Source organism: Megascapheus bottae, chromosome 15, assembly GCF_031878675.1.
Source record: "Megascapheus bottae isolate mThoBot1 chromosome 15, mThoBot2.hap1, whole genome shotgun sequence".
NCBI lineage: Eukaryota > Metazoa > Chordata > Mammalia > Rodentia > Geomyidae > Megascapheus > Megascapheus bottae.
Window position 1 is genome coordinate 3,138,934 of NC_143523.1, and position 15,832 is coordinate 3,154,765.

Below are 15,832 nucleotides of genomic sequence, written 5' to 3' on the forward strand. Positions count from 1 at the left end.
ACAGGCCTGTTCAGCTCTCCTGGGCATGGGAACTCTTTCTGATTGAAGTCACAATTTACCTGGACCTTGCACCAAGAAAATGCAGTCAGACCAAAGAGGATCCTCAAAAGCTGGGAAAGCCGCACCAAGGCTGTCCACAGAGTTCAGGCCTCACTTTTGGCGGAAGGGTCCTCCACCGCCGTGATTGGGAAGGGAGAAGAAGCCCCACAGCCCGAGAGGCTGCAGTGGGCACTGGATGGTTCTTGAGGGCCTTCATATGGGGTCCCACGTGTCCCACGGCCATTGTTGCCTACTGTCTTTGAATCCCCTATACACAGGGTGCAAACGCTGGTGACCGACATAAGAACAGTTACAACATCTGAAAGAAAAAGAAAAAAAAAGAGCCTGGAGCTGGAGCCACTGGTTACATGGTCCATAACTGGCAAAGATGCTGGGCCTCTTGTCTGGGCTGGCCACTTCTGCATTGGACCATATGAGCGCAGCAGGTCCCCGACTGTGTCTAGGCCCTGCAGCAGGGCCTGTTCTTCGCACTCAGCCCATTCCCTGGCCCCTGGGTGGGGGGGCTGTCTTCTGCCTTGGCCTCCAGGCAGCTTTGGGGTGTTTTTTGGGTGCTGAGCTCTGTTGCACCCTTGTCTCATTTTACTCAGCCAGAGTTTTTGCATCCACAGAATGTTTAGCTAGGAAGTTCATCTTACATGGAACAGAAAACCCTCCTAGAGGCCTTGAGGCCTGTCTTTGATGTCATGACCATCTTGGTTTGGTTTTGCCTGGGGCTTATATATTTTTTTTTTTTTTGCCAGTCCTGGGCTTGAGCTCAGGGCCTGAGCACTGTCCTTGGACTTTCTCAAGGCTAGAGCTCTACCACTTGAGCCTCAGCACCACTTCCGGCTTTTTTCTATGTATGTGGTACCGAGGAATTGAACCCGGGTCTTCATGCATGCTAGGCAAGCACTTTAACCACTAGGCCAAACTCCCGGCCCTGGGGCTTCTATTTTTAAGGAACTGAGATTTGAACTCAGAGCCTTGCTCTGCCACTGGAGCCACATTTCCACACACCAAGAAGCCTGTTCTCTTCACAGATGCCAACACGCGCACCCTTCGCAGCGGTGGAGGGAGACGTTTGAAGCGGCACAGGTAGCACCCATGTCTGGCTGGGCTGCTAGCCTTGAGCTAAAGAACTAGGGGTTCTTGGCTCATGTCTTCCTCCCGTGGAGATTCTTCCTTGGTCTGTGCGTGGAGGCCTGTGACTCAGGTGGGCCAGCCCTGATGGGACAGATAGCTGCTAGCCCCGGGGGACACCCCCCACTCACGGACAGGAGACTTCACGCCATTCTTCTCCCCAGGCAGTCGCAGTCCTCTCATGTGGATGTGTGTACCACGTGTCGGCCCAGGGACGCAGGTCAGATGTTGTCATGTTAGTCCTTTCTTCCTAATCTTGAGGTGTGGCGGGTCCGTTATTTCTTCGAGGGGAAGGAACACATCCCAGAAATCTTGGAGTCCTCACCAAGATGATGGAGTCTAGAACAGAGGACATTTCCCTCCACACCAGAATAGATGAGCATGTGTTTCTGCAGCCAGGGCTCAGCACATCAGGATGGATGGTGCCGGGGGCTCATCGGGCAGTGCCAGGGCAATAAGCCCTGTCTTCCTGTCCTTCCATGTCCGTGGTCCTCCAGTTGGCTTGTGCCAGCCCATGGACCACTGTGACCATCACTGTCGAATCTGCCAATGGTCCTCATTGGGAGATTCTGTTCTGCTGATGTCGGAAACAAGTCAGGAGAACAGAAATGGCCTCCAGCCAGTCTGAAGATTGAGTTTGATTGGTCATAGCTGCATGTCCCGATGGCCTGATGTGTGGTCTCCGTCCTGGCCCCTCACTCGTGGCTGCGGGCTTCCCTTCACATGTTGGCCTCCTGGGTTCTGCAGAGGAAAACAGCACTGCTGGCTTCCTGGTGGATGCATGAAGGAGCCAAGGCAGTGGACAGGAGTCCAGCAGCCCAGGAGGAGAAGGGCAAGACCCACCCTCTGCCCAGAATTATGAGCAGGACTTCTCCAGATCCCAGGGACCAGAGAGATCCTGAGCATGGGCACAGCTCACGTCTCCCAGGGGAGGCCACCCCAAACCCAGCCCAAGCTCAGGGACTGCCCAGATAAACGGCAAACCCACGGGGCACTGTTTGGTGAGCACTTTAGGCCTTGGCACATTCAGGTGTTGTCGGGCTGAGCACATACCCAGCATGAAGCCAAACATGCTACAACTGGATATCACTTTAAAGGCTCACCAGAGACCAGGGAGTGAACATGAATTTCAGGACTGAAACATGTAAAGGCCCACTTTGTACTATAGGAATGTAATTGGATCTATCATTCTGGGAAAATGTGGGATACCTGTGCAGTTCATAATGAAAGTAATCCAGGAGTTCTACTTCACAGGATCATAACTGCTTCTTAGCAAACTTTACATAGTTCACCTTTCTTTTGCCAAAGTTTAAACAAAAAGTCTCTGTGGAGACAGTCAATTTTTTAAAATAAAATGTTGACAGCTCCCTTTCTTTATACCTTAGAGGTTATTACAATTAAACTTTAAGATCATATTACTTGGTACATTCCAAGCCATAAGAGTGAAGAGAATGCGCAAAATATAGGGAAATTGCATCACACTAGCCCGTTGGAAATTCTCATGTACTTAAAGAAGGTTCTAGTGCACTGAAATTCTGGCATGGGATAGAGGGAGGTTCTCTGTTCTCTTGAATTCCTTACAATTTATGTTTACATTGCATATGATTGCTTTGTTCTTCAGTTAAACAGTCAAACAAATTGGCACATCTTTAGCACAGAATACTATTCAGCAAGGAAAAAGGAGTAGCCCATTGATAAGTGAGAAACATGCTGAGAGACAAAAACCCCATCAGTCTCAATGGCAGATGCTGTACGGTCCCCCTTGTACAATGCTATGGAGTTGGTGGAACTGTGGAAATGAAGGATGGATCAGAAGTTGGCATGGTAGAGTGGTACAGCGTGAGGGGTGATGTGGTGGTGGACACAGGAAGCTGACAGTGATGACTGTATGGACGGGAGTATCTCCACCAGTAGCTGCTTATGGTGAGGTGCCTTTGCATTCATACACAGGCAGATCACAAAGGCAGTCCAAGCTTTCTGGGACATACACATGAGACTATTGGAAAAACAACTGCAGAGAAAAGACCTGGGGTCATGACTCAATGCAGTGCCTGCCTATACTAAATGCAATGCTCTGACTTCAAACCTCACTTTTACTAAAGTAATAATGGTGAAGATGATGATAATGATGATGATGATGAAAAAAGAAGAAGAGGAGGAAGGAGAAGAGAAGAAGAAGAGGAAGAAGAAGAAGAGGAAGAAGAAGAAGAGGAAGAAGAAGAAGAAGAAGAAGAGGAAGAAGAAGAAGAAGAAGAAGAAGAAGAAGAAGAAGAAGAAGAAGAAGGAGGAGGAGGAGGAGGAGGAGGAGGAGGAGGAGGAGGAGGAGGAGGAGGAGGAGGAGGAGGGAAATGAAATCCTAAGTCTCACTTATCCGAGAATTTAGTAGAACTCTGTCCACAACAGGAAGGCAATGTTATAATTCCTCTTTTGGTGTTCCCACACCCACTGGGTAGAGTCAGTTCTTCACAGTGGCCCCCGCGTGATTGGGTTGGAGCTTCCTTCATTCCCAAGGGGCTGGGAGGAGCCTGAGCCAGGCAGAGGAGCAGGGAGGCTTTTGTCAAGTCCGTCAGGAGGGTGGGAGGGCACTTGTTCTGCCTTGACAAGGATGGTCTGGAGCGCTCGACCTTGGCAAACGCCAAGATTGCATTTGTTCAACGAGGAAGTGTGTGTGTTCTGCCAGCTGGAGCTGGCATCCGAGTTCTGAAGAACCAGGCTCACCCTCCATGGTTGTTGGCCCCAGTTTGACCTGGAAATCCTCTTCTCCCAGCCTCATCTTCCACAGTGGAACGTGGGAATAACAATAAACGGAATTCAAGGGTATCTAAGGAGGCCCTGAGGAGCTGCTGGACAAGTACTTGCAGGCTTGGTTGTTTTTAGTCCTCTAAGGCCCCGGAGGCACAGCCAGGCCCAGCAGAGGTTCAGTGGCCAAGGACAAGGGTGCAGGACAAGGCCCCACCTCAGCCCGTCATAGGCATTTGGGCCCAAAACTGAGTCCCATGAGGGCAGCGGGGAGGGTGGGCTCAGAGCTCTTCTGAGGTGCAGCTTGGTCGGGGCTTCCATGACTGCAAAGGGTGACAAGAGAAGGTGCAGCGTCTCAGCTCAGGTATCCAAGGGAGGTGCACATCCCCAGCTGGGGTTGAGGAGACATGGCAGTGAGTGCCGGGCCAGGAGCCTGGAGGAGCTCTGTGGGCCTGCAAGGGTCCCTGGCCCCAGGGGCTTCTGGGATATACCATGCAGACAGGTGAGCTGGTGTGTGTGCCTCATGGCTGATGGGAAGGTCACAGAATGCTGGGGGCTGCGGAGGCCTGGGGAGAAGGATGCTGTGTCTGAGATCCAGAGCCAGTGTTGGAACTCGGCTTCCAGTCCCCATAGCCCTGACTCTGTGCTGTGCTTCCTGCACTTCCCGTCATCCTCATGGGATGAAGGGCTGGTGAGCCGCTCCATGTGGGGGTTTTTGTGGTCAACAGGGAGAGCGGAGGAACAGGACCTACATCAGTGCCTTAGAGTTGTGTTGGGTTTGTGTGAGTGAGTGTGTGTGGGAGTATAGGGTAAGGAACATGTATCTGTTCAGTTGTCCTTTGGTATCTAAGACCAGGTTGATATCAACATGCTCAGAGGCCCCAGTCCCTTCCCTTCTCCTTCTGTGGAACCACTGCACGATGCTGTGTCTACTTCAGGTCATCTGTAGATTTCTTCTAGTGCTACTCCAGTGGAAATGCAATGCGAACCCTGCCGTATGGTGTTCTCAGGGAATGGCGGCAAGGCAGGTGTCTGTGCAGGCTCAAGTCAGGCACATCTTCCCTTAGTATTTTGAATCAGCAGACAATTGAATCTGTGGGTGTAGATGGTGCCATGGATTAGCTGTGCTAACTATTATGTGGCCAATAAAAGTCTGCAAATAAATAGGCAGACAATACTATTATTATTACTTATTTATTTTTGCCAGTCTTGGGCTTGGGCTCAGGGCCTGAGCACTGTCCTTGGGCTTCCTCAAGGCTAGAGCTCTACCACTTGAGACACAGCACCAATTCCGGCTTTTTTCCACGTATGTGGTACCAAGGAATCGAACTCGGATCTTTGTGCATGCTAGGCAAGCACTCTACTACTAGGCCAAACTCCCGGCCCTAATACTATTATTTTTAAAGTGAGAAATAAGTTGCAAGAACCAAATACCCTCTACAAACCCCCTAAGTCCTTCATGTTAATGACCAGCAGGCCCAGAGCTGTGCCGCCACCTCTGCCTGCTTTCCTCCCCGGTAAGGTGTGTGTTAGTAACGCCTGGGATGGGGATCCTGTCAGCATGTCTGAGACCAGACAAGCTATTTTGAAAGATGTAAAATAAGAAAAGCGAATACAGAGTGCAATCTGTGGCCCTACCGTACGTTCAGAATGGGCTGGGAACCTGTGAATCTCCTTAAGATCGTGGTAACAAATGGAGCACGGGTTGGAGCGGGGAGGGCACAGGGGTGAGGGAGGCACTGCAGTCTGGCCCCTCCTGCCTCGGCCCCTTCTCATTTGCCAGGGCCGGTGGCTACTGCAGGCACTCGTTCACAGAGCATGGGCACCCTCCTCCATACCCCCAGGACCCTGTGCAGAGATGCCCCTCATACACAGAACTGCACCCCCTGAGCTGTGCCCACGGGAATGGTCTTGGGTTGAGGGTGGGAGGGAACATTAGTGATCTGCCAAGTAGAAGGCCAGTCATGCTGTCCCAGCACGAGGCTCCAAGGAGCCTGTTGTGTTCCTGCCAGGTCTCCGAGATTTACAGCCTAACAGAAAGGCTGAAGCAGGCTAGCCAATGCCCACAGCCGGTTGCTGAAGGGCGCACACCTTCTGCTATGCACTGGACGTTTTTTGGGTGGTCTATTAAAACTCTCCAAGTCCTGCTTCCACCGATGGAAACTTCCCTGTAGGATCCTGGGGAGAAGCACGAGATGCTTTGATTAGACTCAGGGAGAGGCCTGGCTGCCTTTGCAAGCCGCAGGAATTCTTACTAGCCAGCGTGCAGTCATGGGAAGTTCACATCCCCTCTTAGGTGGAGATTGTCCGACTGCTAATCAGGATCAAAACTTTCTGTTTTTCTGGGGAAAAATATTTGAGCAACTTGTGCCAAAAAGTAAGTTCTTCTACCCTGGGCTCAGCGATTATCTTGTGTTTTGTAATCATTAGTCACAGCCATCCAGCCTGGGGATGAGAAGGTGGTGTGCAAGGAATCTGTGGTAGATTTTTTCCCTGGAAGACTTTTTGGAGGTAGTCCCACCTAACATCAGGGAAGTGAATTTGGCCTTCCACCAAGAGCATCTACCACAGCCATCTTTTCCACTGGGAGATGGTGTCACACTGTACTGTGGTCTCCTGGGATGTGTGTGTGTGTATGGGGCGGGGCAGTAAGAAATCTCTTTGTGGATATCACCCATGGGGTGAAGATTTGTGTGTGTGTGTGTGTGTGTGTGTGTGTGTGTGTGTGTGTGTGTGTGTGTGTGTATGCACGTGAGTATGTGTCTGTGGGAGGGGTAGACAGAAGACAGAGGAAGAAGACCTACTTGGGTCTTCTGAACCACCACGGGAAGGACGCAGGTCCATTTCTGTGTTTAGAAGCATCGTGTGGGTGCATTCTGGACATCTCCTCATAGGACATCTGGCATCTGAGGTCCCTTTTGGAGAAGAGGAAAGAATCTCTAGGGGTGACGGCTCACCAGGGGAAACACCTTTCTCCGCAGAAACTGAGGCTCTATCACTTTAACGTACAGAGACCTTCCTCCTGATGCTGGGCTCTGTGTCTTTAAGACAATAATTGCTGAATTGAAATTTGAGACTGTTATCTTAATAACCAATTACTCAAATAACTTTGAAATTGGCTTAAATTGGCTCGTCATGCTACATTTACCTGAATCTTTTTATGGGAAAGTTAGGAACAAGAAAAAAAAATTCTTGGCAGTCTGATTTGTTTGGTAATACAGAAGGGCCTTGTTTGTGACAAGCAAAGAGCTTCTGGATCTCCTAGGCCTCTGGCTTTGGGATAGGGCCTAGTCAGACATTCTGCTGAGCTTTGTTTGCCCGGACCCAGCCTTCCTGCTCTTGGGAGTCCTTAACAAAATAAAGCTGTATGAACACTGCGATAGAGAGCTGCATTTATGTGTCATGTTCATCAAGAAAAATTTCTTCTTCTTTGCTAATGATTTAAATCTCATTGACATATTTTCCTTTTGGAAAATAGTGGCTGAGGTTGTGGAGTTTTAATTTTTCTCTCTTGGAACAGTTATAGGCGCTTAAAGGTGAGAGTCACATCTTTAAACTAAAGGAACTCTCCATTTATTAGTGATTGGAACAAGAGAGCAGGAGGAGAGCTGGGAGCAGTGTACTTGGGTTTTATATATAGCTATAAAGCCAGTAATGGAATATTACATCTTTTTCTCTAATACAGTCTTATATCCCCTCATTTTTCTCATTGTCTAAACGAAAGTAATGGAGGTTTCTTTTATCTTCAAACCTCACTACCTTTTTTTTTTTTGCACAGTTACAAATGTTGCTTTGGAAACATCTGACGGATTATTGTAGTAAAAAATGGAATTATTTTTATGAAGCTGAGTTTCTTGAGGATTGCTCATGAGGGCAAGAAGGAGGGCAGAATGAGAGCATGGAAAGGAGGCCGGAGACACGTTGAGTAGCCCCGGGCCCCAGAGTCTCACAGGGGTGTCACCTCTTCGCGGAAGCTTGTCCAGGATGCATGAATCCATCCTGCCCCGGGTCTGCCAGGCCATTCCAGCAGACTGTCCGCCTTGCCTCTCCCCTGGCCCATGGAAGATCTCCATCATCGCATAGCAACATTTCTGTTTTAGAGCACTGGAGGAAACTGGGGAGAGGACAAAGAGGTTTTCTAGGTTCTATCCTGGTCCCCGACTCTAACGGACCGCGTGCTCCTTTGAGGTCCGCCCTGTTCTCTGGGGGAAGCCATCAGCGCTGTGGAATGCCACAGGAAGCTGAGGGCCAGGAAGGCAGCTCTTGACGACCAAGAGCTGGGGTCTGGGTTTCCTTGGGATCCTGGAGTCGTTGGATGTGCAGGGCTCACCGGTGACGGGAGGGCTGGATGAAGAACTTAGAACCTTCTCTTCCATGGAGCACTGGGAGACTCGTGCAGGCAAAGGGGGAGATGGTGACCCCGAAGCAAGTCTTTGCTAGTGGGGCCCTGAAGTCTTCCCACTGCTCCCATTTCTGTTCGTATTTGCAAAGCAAGGGAAGACTGTGCTTCTCGTCTCCCTCTGCAGATGGATTTGGGAGTGAAGAATGTGAAAAAGTACGGAATGGACTTTGGAAAGAGTGAAGTGCTGTGTATGAATATGAAATATTGGAGCCTTCACGATACACCAAGATTTCCAACCTCATAATTTACCTCCAACTCCAGGAGGAAATCACCTTGTCATAAAAACATCTTGGAATGGCAATCCATTATGCCTCTATGCGAGGAGAAAATGCAGAGAGGTTTCCAAAAGCATGGGATTATAAAACCGTAAAAGAATCTCGGTTCAAAAGCCCTTGAAAACGGCTGGACTGAGCTTTAATAATTCAAACAATTCAGCCAAAGTTTTTCTTTCTCATGTAATAAAACATGTGTTTTGGACAAACCAGATAATGTGTCATAAAAAAAAAGCTTAGGCAGCATCCAGAAAACCTGGATCTTGAATCTTGGAGTCTTTTCCTGCTCAGAACACCCTGCTGGGCTTACAAGATGTTTGGGGATGGACAAGGGGAAGCTGGAAGGTTCCTTGGTCGTTGCAGCTTTCCTGGCTTTGTCTCAAATCCTATTTTCCTTCGGTCTATCTTTTCTTCTGGAGCCTACGTTCTTCCAGCTGCCCCTTACCTCCTTGTACATGGGCATCTCCTCTCTCTCTGCACCCTCCTAGGCCTTCGTGCTCAAAGCCAAAGTAGGCAAAATTATGTTAAGATGCATCTTTGTGCGTCCATGACTTTGAAGATGGAAGACTGGAATGGATCAGAGCTCAGGGCTCTGCAGAGCAGCATTATAAGAAATGAAGACCCTGGTCAAGTATTTCTGGCTCTCTGCAGATTATTCTAATGATTTTGGCAATGCCACAGTGACCGACAATTTTGTAAAAGAATCCGTTTTTTCCTTCCTGGAAACATTTTAGTATGAGAAACAGGTTTGCAATCCTCCAAAATGAGAAACCAAAAACTATGCATAAGAGCAGCCCCCAAGGGATGGAAGCAAACACAGTTTCTAGCTTAACCGTGTTGTAACTTTCTTGTTCTGTGACAAGACAATTGTATATATTAATGTACTAACAGTTCGGTGGTATTCTGCCATGGATCTAACTGAGGAAATTTGATCAAGTAGAATAGAAAACCTTGGTTGTGATTTGTGGGAATCCGGAGTGGTCATAGGAAGTCAGTGCAATTGGTGGCAGATTTTAGATTAGGAAGAGTTGAATGCAAGGAACAAACTTTGGATAGAGATGACAGAGAGAACAATAAAGTTTACGTGGCTTCAAAGGCTAAGCTGGTTCATCACTTCACAGCCGTTTGGCTGAGATCATTTGAGGATAGACCTGAACTGCTGGTCTCCCAAGTGGTAGAGAAATTCCAGCTGTGATGGCCAGACCAGAAAATTAGCAAGGTTAGGGCTCAAGAAGCATGTCAGGCATGGGACCTCATTTCTGTTGTTTCAGTTACATGGAAAGGATGAGTAAGAGGATCGTGGTCCAAAACCATCAATAGAGAAAGAAGGAAAGAAAGAAAGAAAGAAAGGAAGGAAGGAAGGAAGAAAGAAAGAAAGAAAGAAAGAGAAAGGGAATAAAGACAGAAAGAAAGGGAAGAAAAGAAAAGAAAAGTAAGGAAAAGAAAGGAAAAGAAAAGAAACACCTCTTCCCCTCTAATAAGACCCTAGCAAAAAATAACTAAGGCAAAAGTTCCAGAGGCCTGGTTCAGATGGTAGGGAAAAAAACTCAAAATTAAAATCCTAATAACACATTATACAAAGAAAAAAATGCCCTCGGTGGCACTTTGTATCTTGAGTCTTGCTGGCTGCAGGTCTGCTGGTTGACATGAGTGGCATCAAGGAGCCTGGATGTACTGGAGGCTGTTGTGAGACACATGGCCTGTACATTTGTCACCTACTGATCTAAGGAGCCTCACTCATTCTAACAGTCATCAAATCATGGTTCCAAAAGGCAAAGGGATGTCTTACTATCTCATTTGGGTCTGTCTTGAAATGAGAGGGATTAAAAGATGAGGGATTTACGGTAATCCACCTGTGGTTCTGAAGTTCATTCCACGCACAGGACCCAGCGCCCATCTCGGCCCACCAGTGAATGTCACTGCTGGTTCTACAGCACTCATCAGCCTCCTGTCATGTGTCATAGCCACACAAGCTTCCCAGGCAAATCAGTGGCTCAGGAGCTACATTGAACAGTACAGCTGGAGGAAACAGCAGAGGCTATAGCAGAGAACAAACCTAGACTTTGTGAGCCAAGTTGAGCTTGAGAGTTTTATTCTGTGTGAGACTTGCAGTCATGTTGTATTTGAGCCCAGGTGGCTATGCCTGACCTCAGTTCAGACTCTGCCTCTCACTCCCAGACCAGCTGATCACTAAATGAGGACACAAGGGTGGTTCCTGGCTCTGGCAGAAGATACCAGCTTCCAGGTGTGTGCAGAGAGGGCAGAGCTTTCCCACACAGAGCTACTGGAAAGCAAAACTCTTTGGATATGGGATGGGATGAAGAAATGTCTACCTGACTTTGTTTAGGCTTTCGTTCCAGAAACGGCTGCAAAATCTGCCTTCTCAGATTGCATAAACCCAGCATGTTAGGGTTGCAGAGTGAGTTTTAATAGGCATGTTCAAATGACAGAAGTTGTTTTAAAGATTAGGCTGTGGGCCAAACACACGAATCAGCAGTGTTTACTTTATCTAATGCTTGATGATTTTATTGTGTATTGACAAAAGAGCTTGATTATATAGCAGTAAGGGTATTAGACCCTCCAAATCTACATCTATAGGCTGAAACAAAGTACATAAACATTTTTTCATAGCGGAACAACCAAACAATGGATTAAGAATCCATTCGCCATTATCTCTCAATTTGAAAGATAAGTCCACTTTCCAGTTGTTGAGTAAAACAAACACATCAAAAACAATTTTCAGAGCAACTGGCGATACCCAGTGAGAAACCTCTGGGTCCACAGAATCTCTAGGTCCACATTCACCCCAAATATTCAGAACCATAAAAAGTCAGATAACAGCCTCCTGAGTAGCTAGGATTACAGGTTTGAGCCACCATGCCTGGCTTGTGTTAACAACTTTTATTCCCTTGTTAGTTCCTGAAACATTCAGAGAACATGGAAGGACACACAGTTGGGTATTTTCCTTGTGTGTTGGTACAAGTGTTGGCAGCTTGAGCTCAGAGCCTAGGCACCGTTCTTAAGCATTTTTGCTCAAGATTAATGCTGTACCGCCTGAGCCACTGCACCAATTCTGGTTCTTTGGTGGGTAAACAAAGAGAAAAGTCTTTAGAATTTTGATGAGTAACCCCAAAATGACTAGTTTTTTTTTCCTTTATATTGAAATAATCCCTAGTGATGTGGTGCTTTGATGGTTTATTCTTGCCCATTCTGTTCTTTTCTGAGTTAAAATAAAACACCAGTGTGGATAAAAAAAGTCAGATAACCCAAATCATGCTTAGGGAACAATTAGGAAGGCTATCAATCAACCATATTGAGCTCCCTTGAAATATCTTTATAAGCTACTCATAATACCAGTGTCTCACCCCTGGATCCCAAATGATTATCTTCGCTGTTAGTTTCAGAAATATAGCAGTGAAGAGAATAGATCAGCTACAGGACCCCCTAGTAGAGAGATATTAGGGGGAAAGTCGTTTCAGGCGCCTCTCTCACAATACTTAAATTTAAAGGAATAAGAGTGGTGTGTCTGGAGATGCATGAGCTTCTTGAAGAAGAAGGGAAGTGCTGTAAAGGACATTCTAATAATAATCTTGAAGTAAAGCAATAAATTATTCCAGCAAGGCAAGAAGTGAATGGTGGGGGGTGGTTTGTTGGGAAGAGGGAAATGAGTCATTCCCAGAGCCCCATCAGAGGAGTAAAGGGTAGAGAAAGCAACAGAGGGGTCACAGGCTAACATGGAAGCAGATACTATTTTTCAGGAGAAGATCCTGGACTCTGTTTTTCCATCATCCTACAGAAATATTTGTCTGATAGTTTCCACAAACCAGCTGAGCTTTCTCAGCATAAAACAGAGGCTATGCCCCAAGGGAGGAGCAGGCAGACCACTCTGCCCCAGGGACAGGGAGCTCCAGGCCTAAAGAGGAGGGAGGAGCCCAGTCACAGCCCCTTTGGGACTTTCTCCCTTAAAGGAGCTGAGGTCTCCCCAAAAGGACTGAAGCCCCTTTGGTGTACAGGTGAAGGTGGTAGGTCTGCCACAAGTTTACATACCACTCCCAAATTTACACCTCTTGCTTTCTGCCTCAAGTCCACTCAACAGAAATGGATAGTAAGGGTATAGCCAGGACATCAACATGGGTCTAACATTTCTCAGAGGGGAGAGAAGAGACCCAACTTCCAAACCAGCAGGATCCAGTGGGCATTCCCAGCCAAGGGATGAAATGAGGGACTGGTGGGGAGATAATTAGGAGGACATTCAGGGGAGGAAAGAGACTGGCCAGTCTGTCCTAACATGACATTTGCTCGTGGTGGGGGGTGGGAGAGCAGGCCAGTGAGAGTCAGGAGAGAGTAGTGCCCTAGGGGTGTCCCAGGATGGTTGAAGAGTGGGAGGGGAGGCCCTTGACAAACCTTACAAGGAAGTATGCAGATGCACCCAGGCAGAGCCCAGTGAAAGTGAGCCCACCTAACCAAGGGTGGCTATGAAAGAATCTTCCTCACTAGAGACTTAGAACAAAGGAAACGGAGGCCATGGTGCTTCTACTTTCACCATCAGCACTGGGCAGGCAGATGGAGAGGACAGTAGAAGTCTAACATAAAAGGTGACCAAGTGAGAGACTTGAAAAAAATGATACAACTCGATAAGGTTATAAAAAAAATGCCCCACAGTCAAACCAACAGAGTTCTAGGCCAACAGAAGAAACCATGCAAAAAAGAAAGGCAAGTGGTAAATCATAAGACACCGGTGCAATTATTTCTCCCTTTAAATGTAAGAAACGTCTCTGTGGCAGTGTGTTGGTACAAGCCTAAAATTCTAGCTACCTGAGATGCGGAGGTAGGAAGATCCGAGTGTTTTACTAGCACAGGCAAAAGTAGTGAGAGCCTCTCTCAAAATCAAATGAAAAGGAATATTAGCATAGCCAAAGAGGTAGTATGATTGAATCGCATATGTAAGACTCCAGTTCCGATCTCTGGTTCTGAACACAATCTCCTTCCTCCCCAGTTTTCAGGTCCAGTCGGATGGAACCTATTCGCTCAAGCCTTTTTCTTCTGTCAGTAGATGATCATCTCAGGCCACGTCGTCTATGGCATTTGGAGCCACGATCGCAAGGCTTCTGCTCTTTCTGGAAGAGAAGCCCTTCTATCCATCTGTTTCCATGTGATCGGCAAGGGAACAGGCCGTCACTGAATTCTCCAATTCTCTCCACAACCCATTTGAAGAGAAATGGAAAACCTTTCGTTTCTAATGAGTTGATCAGGCTTTTCTCACACCCATCGACCTATTGAATAGTAGGGAAAAAGGAACTAAACAACTGCTTCTTCTTGTCTATAACTAGTGCTGTGAAGGTTTCTGCTTGGCCTCTGCTGCCAGGCGGTCTGCCTGTGTGGAGCATGTGACAGGGTCCGAAGTAAAGCAAGGAGGCCGCTGGGTATGGATTTTGGTGGGAAGGTTGTTATTGTACTCTCTCTCCCTCATCCCATCCCGCTCTGGCTCGCTTGCTCCCTCCCTCCCTCTCTCTCAGCTTCCTGTCTACCACGAGGAAAAGTTGCTCCTTCTCCATCTTGGTGTCCTATCCAAGTGCCTGGCACCAAGCAACCATAGGTTCAACCCTTTGAAGCTGAGCACCAGCAGAAATCCTTCTTCAGTTGTCCACGTCTCATCTTCTTCTCTCCTTCAGTTGTGTATGTCGGGTTTCTTGTCTCGATGATGTGACAGTGACTCATATCATGAAAGAAGCCAGCCCAGGGGAGCATCAATGAAACACCATGGGCAAGAGTGTGGACACAGCCTTTCATTTGCCAATGCCGAGCAAAGCAGCTGCTAGACTAGAGCCAGATAAGTTGATGCAGAGAGATACAGGATGTTGATGGCTCAGAAACCCAAACAAACGAGGGTGTAGGGGAAAAGTGTGTGTGGTGCGTTAACTCATTAGAAAGGAACTCAGGATTGTGTAAGTGGTTTAAAGATTAAGGAAAAGCCCGTGGAGGTTTGCATCAGGGAGGCATAAACCTGTCTCTGGCAATCTGAGCAGGGCTGAGCTTGTGGGTAATGTGAAGGACTCCACTTGCCGTGGACTTTGATCTGGGCTCTGGCTTCCGTTCGTTTTGTAAGCAAGGAGCTTCCGCTCTCTGGTTTTTGGGCACCCTCCTCTGTTACTGGAAGAGTGTAACTTAGCATGGAGTGATGCACTCTGATATAATACCGATGCAGTGGCCGCAGTAGATTAGCTCTATTAACCTTTTGGCTGGCCTGGAGGAATTGCTACTTGATGTTCATCCACCACCCCAACAAGTAAGTAAATAAAAACAGGCAGCCGTGTTCACATTCAAATCCACAAAGCACCTGTGTTTAATTTTCATTTCTGAGATGCAAAACTTCCACACTCCTGGCCCCTACCATGTCAAAAATGCACAGTGGCAGATTGGCAGACTGGGCTATTAATACTGTGGTATATGTGTTACAGATGTTGCATAAATGAATGGTGTTCTATCACTGCTTCTTGACATGGAGGCCCGTGGGGTGGGAGGCTAAGACCCAGATCTGTCTACAACCTGCCCATTCTGGAAAATAAAATGGGGGGGAGGAGTGGCCCCTAAGAGCAGAACCACATTCCAGCTTGCAGAGCCAATTTTTCAGATGCTCACTCTTTCCTGTTCCTTGTTCCTCCACTCAGACCTCATCTGGCCACGATGAAAAATGATGTGATGTAATTTTTTCCCTTCCATTCTGACAAGCATCCTCTTCTACAAGGCAATGTGGTTCATTGATTCCAACTCCAAAAAGGTCAACAAATGAGGAACGAACAATTTTTGGAAGCTGCCCAGGAAAAACTTTCAACTTGGACCACATGAGCCCAGAAAAACAAAACTGCTAATTGTTAATCTTTCTGTAGCTTTCAGGCTCCTGAGGACTCTGGGGTATGTGTTTCAGTATGTGTACTTTTTATATTAAAATATTGTCAAGCCACCAGCTGAAGTGTATATCAAGTATCCTTCTGCAGATGGACAGTAGACTTAAATTTTGACAGCAGACAGCTGTAGGATTTCTTAAACTTAATTCAAATAATGAAATCAATAGGTTATGCAATAGTTTCAAGTTTCCTCAAACATATTTATATGAAAAATGATATTAATTTATCTGTGATTACTTCAGCCAAGAAATAGATTTTTCTCTGTCACTTCTGAAGGGTAGAGAGAAAATAAAATATGCAGCACTACAAAAAATGTAGCTTGGATACTTTAGGGA